The sequence below is a fragment of the Triturus cristatus genome, chromosome 4_2 (assembly GCF_964204655.1).
Source record: "Triturus cristatus chromosome 4_2, aTriCri1.1, whole genome shotgun sequence".
NCBI classification, from domain to species: Eukaryota; Metazoa; Chordata; class Amphibia; order Caudata; family Salamandridae; genus Triturus; species Triturus cristatus.
The window spans coordinates 132,836,868-132,846,578 of NC_140586.1; the positions used below are offsets into that span (position 1 = coordinate 132,836,868).

The 9,711-nt window shown below is 43.7% G+C and overlaps 1 long non-coding RNA gene across 1 annotated transcript; it reads left to right on the top strand.

Moving 5' to 3' along the window:
• Positions 1–1,285: 1,285 nt before the first annotated feature.
• LOC146833164 (uncharacterized) lies at positions 1,286–9,024 on the top strand. Its single transcript, XR_014960533.1, has 2 exons — positions 1,286–1,646; positions 7,329–9,024. It is a non-coding gene; the product is annotated as an uncharacterized LOC146833164 (long non-coding RNA).
• The last annotated feature ends 687 nt before the right edge of the window (positions 9,025–9,711 follow it).

Consider the following 9,711-nt stretch of genomic DNA (forward strand, 5'->3'; position numbering starts at 1 on the left):
GCCAGAACTCTGCATCAGGGTCTGCCTCTCTAACCATTGAGCCACACTTCTCCATGAGTCTCTAGTCAATGCAACATAAATACACTCAGTGCCAGATAATTACATGCTACATAATTATACTGCACTCAATGCAACATACACTCCAAATACCACTCAGTGCCACACAATTACACACCACATAATTACAGTCAATTCATTCACACAAAAACTACACTCCACATGTAGAAGCCATCTTTCTTGTATGATACCAAATGCTGTAAGCTTCTAGGCCCTGCTAAGTTGACATGAAAAGCAGTGCACAAAATGCCCGTACTTTACCATTCGCTTCAGAGACACAGCTTTTGTAACACACGGTTCGATCAAGAATAATACAGAAGATGCTCATGTAGACACAGACATTTCAGCATAGCACATTTTGTAATATGTCTAGTCCATTCTATTATGTTGCAACTATTAACTGAAAAAGCACCAGACCTATATCTTACATTACAGTGGAAAGTCCCAGAAGCAGACCTAGGTCACGCAGTCTGCAACAGTACTTTTCGGACCTTAAATGGTATATAACTATCTAGGCCCTTGCAAATTGGTCAAATGAACTATGCTTAATTTGTGCTACGTATGTGATGATGCCGTATCCTTTGTGGTTTTGGCTTATAAAAGCTATCACCAATGTCACATCTTTGGGCACTCAGTGACTTTGCTGGGTGCCCCCGTGCTGCACGCTAATCTGTTGTTGGTTTCTAATAAACGCTGTCATCTTACCCTTGACTGAGGACCGTTTGTGTGGATTCATTTCTTGCTTATATTTCAGATTCCACATTTGGTGGAGAATGCAGCCCCAAAACATCTGACCGGCTTCGACGGCCACCGGCTGCTGGACTCCAACTCCTCGGGAGCTCGGAGACCTGAGGTGGTGACATTTCAATTTGTCTTCTCTATCTCCGCTCTCTGGCTGTTGGAGGACGACACCAGTGTTTAACCGTTAGTTGCTTGTGTCATGTCTTTGGCTCCTGCTCTTTCTCTCTCAGCACATTTGTATAGCACTATTTTTACTGGATTATAAGCGCTCTCCTCCTGTCTCCTTTTTTTTCTTGGTACTATTCTCATGCCGAAGCCAGTGTTTCTTTGGCCGGTGTGCCTGTCTCGGGGATAGCTCCATTGGTTGTTTACCGAAGTACTTCTTGGCTGTCATACTGGCAGTCCTCATTACTTTCTTTGTTCTCCTTTTTCTATCACGGAAAATTTCCACTGTGTCGCCATCCTGCTTGTGACATTTTCTTTGCTTCCTCTTAACGTTTGATCGGCGCACTGACTCTGTTTCTGCTTTGGAGCTCTTTTTGCGTTTTGTCATCTGACACTGCTGCCGACTATCAGCTGTCTTTTAATGTGCATTTTGATCTCCTTTGTAGTTCCTGGTCCTCATCTCCACCCCTCCAGACCGGCGATGGTGTCCTTCTGCTCGATTCCATGCACGCAGTCACTCCCTGGTGCTACGCAGCGCTTGGCTGTAACTAGGACCAAGGAGGGTGTGCTTCTGCAATCCCTTTGTCTTGCCTGCAGAGAGTCTCTGGTCTATGGGGGTGGAGGACAATTGGCCCCTGGTGACAACTGAGGTCGGTACGCTTTGACAGACCAGTGATCACTAGGTGAGTACATGTTGAGGGTTTATATACTCCTGGTTGGGTTGTGGCAGGTTCGCTCCCCATTTGCAGGTGGTTGCGGTGAAAGCACCCCTGTGGCTGCACGCGGTTTAGGTGCAGCGGCTACGCGTAGTTCAAGATTGAGCTGACGAGCTCCTTTGGGACCTTGGTTGGAGGGACTGGTGGAGGGTTGGTGATTAGCATCCCCTCCGGATTTACATATTAGTCATAGGTGTGAACTGTTTGGATATGGTGCTTCATTCAGTATTTAGATTAGGGTTACGTTTCTGTTTCTAGGCAGCCAGTGGCGCTCCAACCAGACTAATAGGTCCAGGGACCCTGCTCAGTGAGAGCAGGGTCAGGAGGATTCGGCGGGAATTCTCGGAAGTGGGCCCATGGGTGCTGTCTCGGTTTGAGCACACCCAGCGTCGTGAGGGGTTGCAACTGCAGATGCTCCCCTGGTATTCTATCGCTGTCTATGATTCAGGGTTCACCTCACTACTTGATGATGTGCTTTGTACTGGGATTATACTTACTGCACTGTCACCTTCACCACTGGGGTTCGGTGAGGGCAAATATTCGCCTTTTTTCCTTGACTACGCAGTAACTCCCTGAAAATAGGAAGCACAAGACTACTGATGTTTCATGGAGGGTGAAATTCTGCAGTTCCCTGTCTTGCCTGCGACACTCACTGGCTCCAGGGGTGGAAGGTGTCGGATGCTGAGAAAAGGAAGGGGGGTGAACGCCTTGTTTCATACAGTGATGGAATACGTGATTTATTGTTTCCTTGATTTGCATTAATAAGTTTCTTGAGCTTAATGATTTTTGTTTTCAATACCTATGTTCGTCAGTTGTCGAAATTTGACTGTACATCTACATTTTTGACTGATCTGACTTGGACACAAGGACGATTTCTGTTGCCATTTTCATACAATAATAATTCTTGACTGCTCAAATAGACACTTTCACATTGTTTTTATATTGCACATTACCCTACGTCTGTGCACTGCTACTTATGATATGTCAGGTTCCAACTCTCCTTATGATTACACTCATTACACTAACACTCTTTTGGAATTAGATAACAGGTGCTTGTGTAGATCCGCACCAACTAGGGATAGACCCCGGCTATTTGTGTTATATGTGTGTGCCTGTGTAAGTGCAGAGTTCACCTGTTTTTGTCTCACCTTTTATGTGATTCTAAAAATTTCGTTCAGCAGCACCTCTGTGGGTCTGCGTGGCCCGGAGAGAAAGGGAGGGGACGAAATATCTTACTCTACCTCTGTCTCTTTTCTTCCTGTCTATGAATATTTTCGGTGAACTTGTAGCAAATGTCATTTCATGTCACGTTGTCTGAAAGTGGGCGCTTGCTCTGCTTCATTTTAACAATGCGCTGCTGGCTGTTTGATCACTGACTGATTAGTATCTGTTATCAATTTGTATTATCTGTTATCCGTATCCCCACACCTCAGGAATGAGCAGCCAGAAATAGTCTGCTGACTACCTTCTGTGTCACTGTTCCGAAGTGTGCCTGTAAGTTTGTCTACTGCAAGAGGGACAGATTACTCCTTCCCTCATACACTTCCTAAGAGCTATAATTGGGGTACGAGCTCACAACTGCATTGCTGTTTCCGTCTATTGAAAATGGGGAATACAATTGTATAGGACTGCATATTGTGTGTCGTTTAGATTACGATGTCTTTCTTGTGACTGTGATTATTCTCCTGGAAGGAAGGGAATGGAAGATTACGGTGTGGGTCTTGTTTTGGGAAGTTGTGGCCAGAGATGAGTTGGCTCTGGTGCACTGCCTCCTGCTGGACACCATGGGTGGTCTCCAGTTGTGAATAGGTGTCCACCTACTCACAAATAGGAGGGTGTTGGTGTTGGTATTGCATTATATGCATTAATTTGAAGATCTGTTGTTGTATTGTATGCATTTATTTGAAGTGCTTTTATTTTGATATGCGGTCTTTGATTAACTATGGGTTTGTTTTGTACTACTCTAGCAACAGAGCTCTTGGACCCTGAGCTTGCACAACAAATATTGGGCAGGCCCACTCTATCATCAGTAAGGGGTTGATAGACATCCCTTCAGTTAGATTGATGTACATGAGTAAGAACGCTTCTCCTCTGTGAGGAAGTGGGGGGTGCGCTGAAGTGTGTTTACCCTTACAGTGCAAAGTAAATGTGTTTTGGAATGGATACAACTGCCCGTGCCGAACACATATGTATGCACTGGTATTCTCTACCACAGGTGCACAACCCACCGAGCTGTCCCATGATGAGCAGACCTTTTGCAAATATCTCGGGCACAAACTCATAAATGGGGAAGTTAACCAAATAGAACTTTTGACAGGATGTTTCAAAATACTGCTTCTCTTGAAACTATGGGACAGGACGCAGCCTATGCACCTTTCAAGTTCTGCAGAAAGAAAAATAAGCTGTTAAAATTATGCACAGAAAAATAAAATACAATACCGCGTCTTAATGGTCCTGAGGCCCACTGTGCTTCTAAGCAGAAGGCTATGGCCCTAAGACAAACACAGAATACGGGAACAGCCTCCCTCTCTCCATATTATAGTTGCGATGTAGTCAAATTTACGTTCCCTGATTTCTTTCCAAGTGCCCACAACGCACCACATTGATAATGCCCCTGTGAAATGTGCCCCCTCCACCTGGGGAAAAGGAGAATAAAGTGGCATCTCATGTCCTTTACCAACGACTTTCTGAAATTACGTGTAGAACAAAGAAGAGGGTACATAGAACTAATGAGACAGGAAGGGAGACAAATAGGTGGAAGGGAACGCCTGATACTTTTATAGAGTAGATAGAGTGAAAAAAAAAAAAAAATGAAGCAATAGTTACTGAGAAATGGCCAGCACGGCCTTTGATTATATGATACATTAAGGGGTTAAAGAAAACTCTTTTGGACTGGCTTTGAAATAACGATCGTGGGCTGGCCACAGATTCTGGGCATTGCGCCAAGACTACACCACACACTACAACAGTTTTCTGTGGGTATAAACAGAACTGGTTATACAAAAAAATATGTATTCTTCGCAGCGGAGATTGGAAGGGAATGCTAATTCTTAAATGTGTATTAACAAAATAGGATTGAATACCTGTTACAATTTATAGTTTAAACTTCATTTAAAGATTGATAAAGGGAAATGTTATTTTGTGTATATGCACTTTAATAAGTTTTGGTGCAACATTTTCAGATGCAAGAACGTCAGAGAAAAGATGTGTGTCGTACGTGTCTGTTTGGTGTCTTGTCAATTGATATTGTGAGGGCCAGAGTGATGCTATCCACAGGTCCCCCACCCCATCTCCCAGAGTGATTTACAACAGGAGACATTTGCTATTTTAAAGGACAAAAGATTCCATTACATTGCGCAAAGGCTACTTAATTAAAAAGCAGGGGGAACAGAGGACCCTCCTGCCAGTTATCAGGTTATTTCCGTGCATTTATAAGTATTGTCCCTGTTTCAAGTGCTGGTTTTTCGAAGTGTGCATTTGAACATATTAGCTATTGAGCTAAAAGATGAATGATCTGGGTGGCCTGGGTTCCCATTATTAAAAAAGATGTAAGTTGCTAAGATAAAAATGAAATGCCCAGGATAACACAATTAGGTCATGTTAGGTAGCTGCCTTGTTTTTCCCATTTCTCACTCCACAGACGGCAGCCTAACATATAACGTCACCATCCTCACAAGCACATATACTAGGTATATTGCGCTCTTAAAGGGTTTTGCCTAAATTGAATGGAGCAAGGAGAAGTACTATGTTATGTATGCATCTAAAAGAAATATTGTGTATGTATATTAATGTTTTTCATTTCTAGGTTCTTCAGAGTTGCAGGATATATAACAATTTATACTGTAAGGGGAATGCGCTAAAATGCTTTTGAAAGCAGTGCATTCGCCAGGGGCTACAAAGGATTGGACAAAGAGTAGTGATATTATGTTTATTTATTGTTCTTTAGTAATGAGTATATGCCAATGCAGAAGGATAGTGTGCATTGATAAACTGTGCTTCGTATTATGATGTTTTAAGGATACAATGTGTACAGATCTATTATGTCTTTTAATGTACAGGGGCAGTCTTTAGGGGTGTTAGTGAATAAGTGTCCTGTGACAAAAAATATTTGTCCCATTTGTGCCATGCAATGCGGCGACAAATTATGGCAGCAATATCATTATATAAGATCTCTAAATAGCATTTCTGAATATGCCAGGGCTCCTTCCATAGTAGGGTTTGAATACTAACTATTACCTTATGCTGCCACGTTCCACAGATCTACATACAGAGGATGGAGGTAATGGTAGGAATGCTGAGACAGGTTGGATTTTTACTCCTGAAAATGGCAGACATAATACTTCTTCCAAGGTTGGCTAAAAGTGGATGGAGGAAAAGTGAGCTTGCAAACACTCAGATTTTCGCATGAGTAGATCTACACCTGCATATTTGCTCATGCTTAAATGCAGTTCACAAATATTTTCTAGGAGTACTATTTCTTGTCCTGCTTCTGTAAAGTCTTGTGAAATAACCACAGATGTATATCTGCACTTAATCAGAGTACGTGGGTGCACTTTATTTCATAACTCAGCCCCTAATAAGGTCTGGCATTAACAGTGACTTTCTGTGTTTATCAAAATGTTGTCTCTTTCCCTCTCTCTTCATGAGGGGATTCCTCACACCCACAGGCCAACAAATATAACATGCACAGTTGATAAGTGACCTCCTCCAAGCATTACTAAGACCAACAAAAGTGGCTATAATACAATGCGCAGCGCACACATCATCAAACGAATATGTATTAAAGGGCATCGCATTTATTGATGGGGAAGAAAGGAGAATAGCACCGACAGGCTGCCAGTTAGCAATGGTACAAATAACAAGCAGTGAGAAGAATACTAAATATAACAGTGACTCGGTACACTCTGACCCAATTTATATTAAGAGGAAGGTAGGGGAGGATGAAAAAGAGAAATGGGCCAAAGGAGGATGTGTGCAAACAAAGGAGGGGTTATGAACAGGGCCCAATGGGAAGATATGCCTGCCCTCAGCAATGCTTCCTTCTATCACATGCCTTTTTCACGATCTCTCACATGTTGGCCGAGATGCCATGATCAGACTGTTTTCCCAATGTTGGTACAACTCCGAGTTCCGCCAAATAGCAGAAAGACTTTGCAGGCAATGCACTGTTTGCGCACAATACAATACTGGAAATGGCACACCAACTGCACATGGTCATTTCCCACCTCCCCAAGACCATTTGAAAGCCTCCAGATGGACTTCATAGACATGTCCCTCACCCACAAGTACAAACATGTGATGGTAATTGTGTGCATGTTCAGTAAGTGGACCGAAGCATACCCAACAGAGAACTGTGATGCACATACGGTTGCCAAATGCCTCCTACAGGAACTTATCCCACGCTTTGGAATAAGATTGGAAAAATGTGTGCATCAACTGAACTTTCATGGGTAGGTGCACTACCACTAGCCCTGCTGACTATGAGGAGCACGCCAGATAGGGTAACAAAGCCCAGCCCAGCAAATAATATTTGGCCACCCCATGAACATTGCAGGCCATATGTCCACAGCTCCACTATCATTAACAGACTACCTGCTTTTATGTTACTGCAAGAAATTAACAGAGACCTTACGTTATCTTCACCACCAGGTACTGCAGGCTCTTCCAGAGGCAACATCTCCACCGCGACATAACCTGCAGCCTGGTGACTGGATCTGGGTAAAAGCCCACACCCGACAGCACTGCTTCGAGCCAAGGTGGAAGGGACATCAACAGATCATCCTCAGCACAGTAACAGCAGTGAAGTGCCAAGGGCTGACATCCTGGATCCACAGCTCCAAAGCAGACGGACCAGACAGCAGAGAATAAGCTGAGGCACCTCGCAGGTACAACCTTCGATCCACCACGCAAGACAAGAACAACAGGAGATAGAGGCAGACACCTGCTCGGGGCAGGCTAGGCCTCCAACAGAAAACAGAAGACACCAGAGGCAGTAACATAATGCGCACAACAAGCCCAGGCCTCTGGGTATCATCACTCCAGAGACGTCTGTACCAGCTACTTTCCAAGGGAGTGCCAACTGTCATGTGCTAGTAACCTCTGACAGTACACCATCAAGGCACCAACGTTTTCTTCTAAATGGTTGACTGGTGTCTGCACCAATAGACCCCTAGGAGGTGCATCACCCGCTAGTTAGATATTAAGGACAAGGCTTTGGAACATCAAAGAACAGAATTGAACACTTGGTTAAGGGTATGCAACTACCTAAGTAGACCCCAATTACGACAAATGCCAGCAACAAGATCTGGAAGGCTTAGATCTATACAAGTGAGGGTAGATGAGTAACGACTAATAATTCATATGAGGTTATTGTGTCCTGGAATAAAATTAAATAGTGTGCTGGAACTAACGGTGCCAAATTCTACGCTATTGAGTGTGTTAGGAGACCTGATCTTGCAAGACATCTCGTTCCCCACTTTTGGACATCAAACAACAGCACAAGAAATAACAGACCTTTGACTTGACATTTTGGATTGCGTGATTTATGCAATAGAAGAGATCTGAGCTGGTCTTATCAGAGACATTAACTAAAAAGTGAAAGAAAGGAACAATGCCCAGTACAAGAAGAAGGGACAGAACATGGCCATCAGTGTTAGGAGCCATATTGACACCAGTCCCATGGACAATAGTGACTGCACTGATAATAATATTTGCAAAAACAATTGAAATACTGTTCATCAATGGCCGGCAGGGAGGTGAGGGGTTAGAAGATAGTGATTTGGTATCAGATGGGGCAATGTAGAAGCCATCTTTCTTGTATGATACCAAATGCTGTAAGCTTCTAGGCCCTGCTAAGTTGACATGAAAAGCAGTGCACAAAATGCCCGTACTTTACCATTCGCTTCAGAGACACAGCTTTTGTAACACACGGTTCGATCAAGAATAATACAGAAGATGCTCATGTAGACACAGACATTTCAGCATAGCACATTTTGTAATATGTCTAGTCCATTCTATTATGTTGCAACTATTAACTGAAAAAGCACCAGACCTATATCTTACATTACAGTGGAAAGTCCCAGAAGCAGACCTAGGTCACGCAGTCTGCAACAGTACTTTTCGGACCTTAAATGGTATATAACTATCTAGGCCCTTGCAAATTGGTCAAATGAACTATGCTTAATTTGTGCTACGTATGTGATGATGCCGTATCCTTTGTGGTTTTGGCTTATAAAAGCTATCACCAATGTCACATCTTTGGGCACTCAGTGACTTTGCTGGGTGCCCCCGTGCTGCACGCTAATCTGTTGTTGGTTTCTAATAAACGCTGTCATCTTACCCTTGACTGAGGACCGTTTGTGTGGATTCATTTCTTGCTTATATTTCAGATTCCACACACATAATACCACTCAGTGCCACTTAATTACACGCCACATAATTACACTCTACTCAATGCAACATAAATACACTCCCCATAATACCATCCTGTGCCACGTAATAACACGCCACATAATTACACTCTATTAAATGCAACATAAATACACTCCACATAATACCACTCAGTGTGACATAGTTACATGCAAAACACACAAGATGATGGACGGAATGTTGCACATTGGCAAAACATTCACCCCCAGTCACAGATCTGGGTTTAATCCATCGTTATGTTGCTCACCACGCCACCCCAGTTCAGACATGGCCATATGCAAATCAGTCTTGACCCTGTGCCTCATGAGAACAGTCCAGCCGGAACTGCCAAGCCATGTCTTCCCTGGACCAGAATCAAGCATCCTAGGACGGGTTTCGGTGTTTCACCCCTCTTCAGCCAGGATAGCTTGACTCCAGTGGCGTAGTGAGCACGGGACCCACGACTGGGCATACACTTCCAACATAGGGCGAACAGCAAAACACACAAGATGATGGACGGAATGTTGCACATTGGCAAAACATTCACCCACAGCCCGAACTGCTAATCCATGTCTTCCCTGGACCGGAATCAAGCATCCTAGGACCGATTTCGGGGTTTCACCCC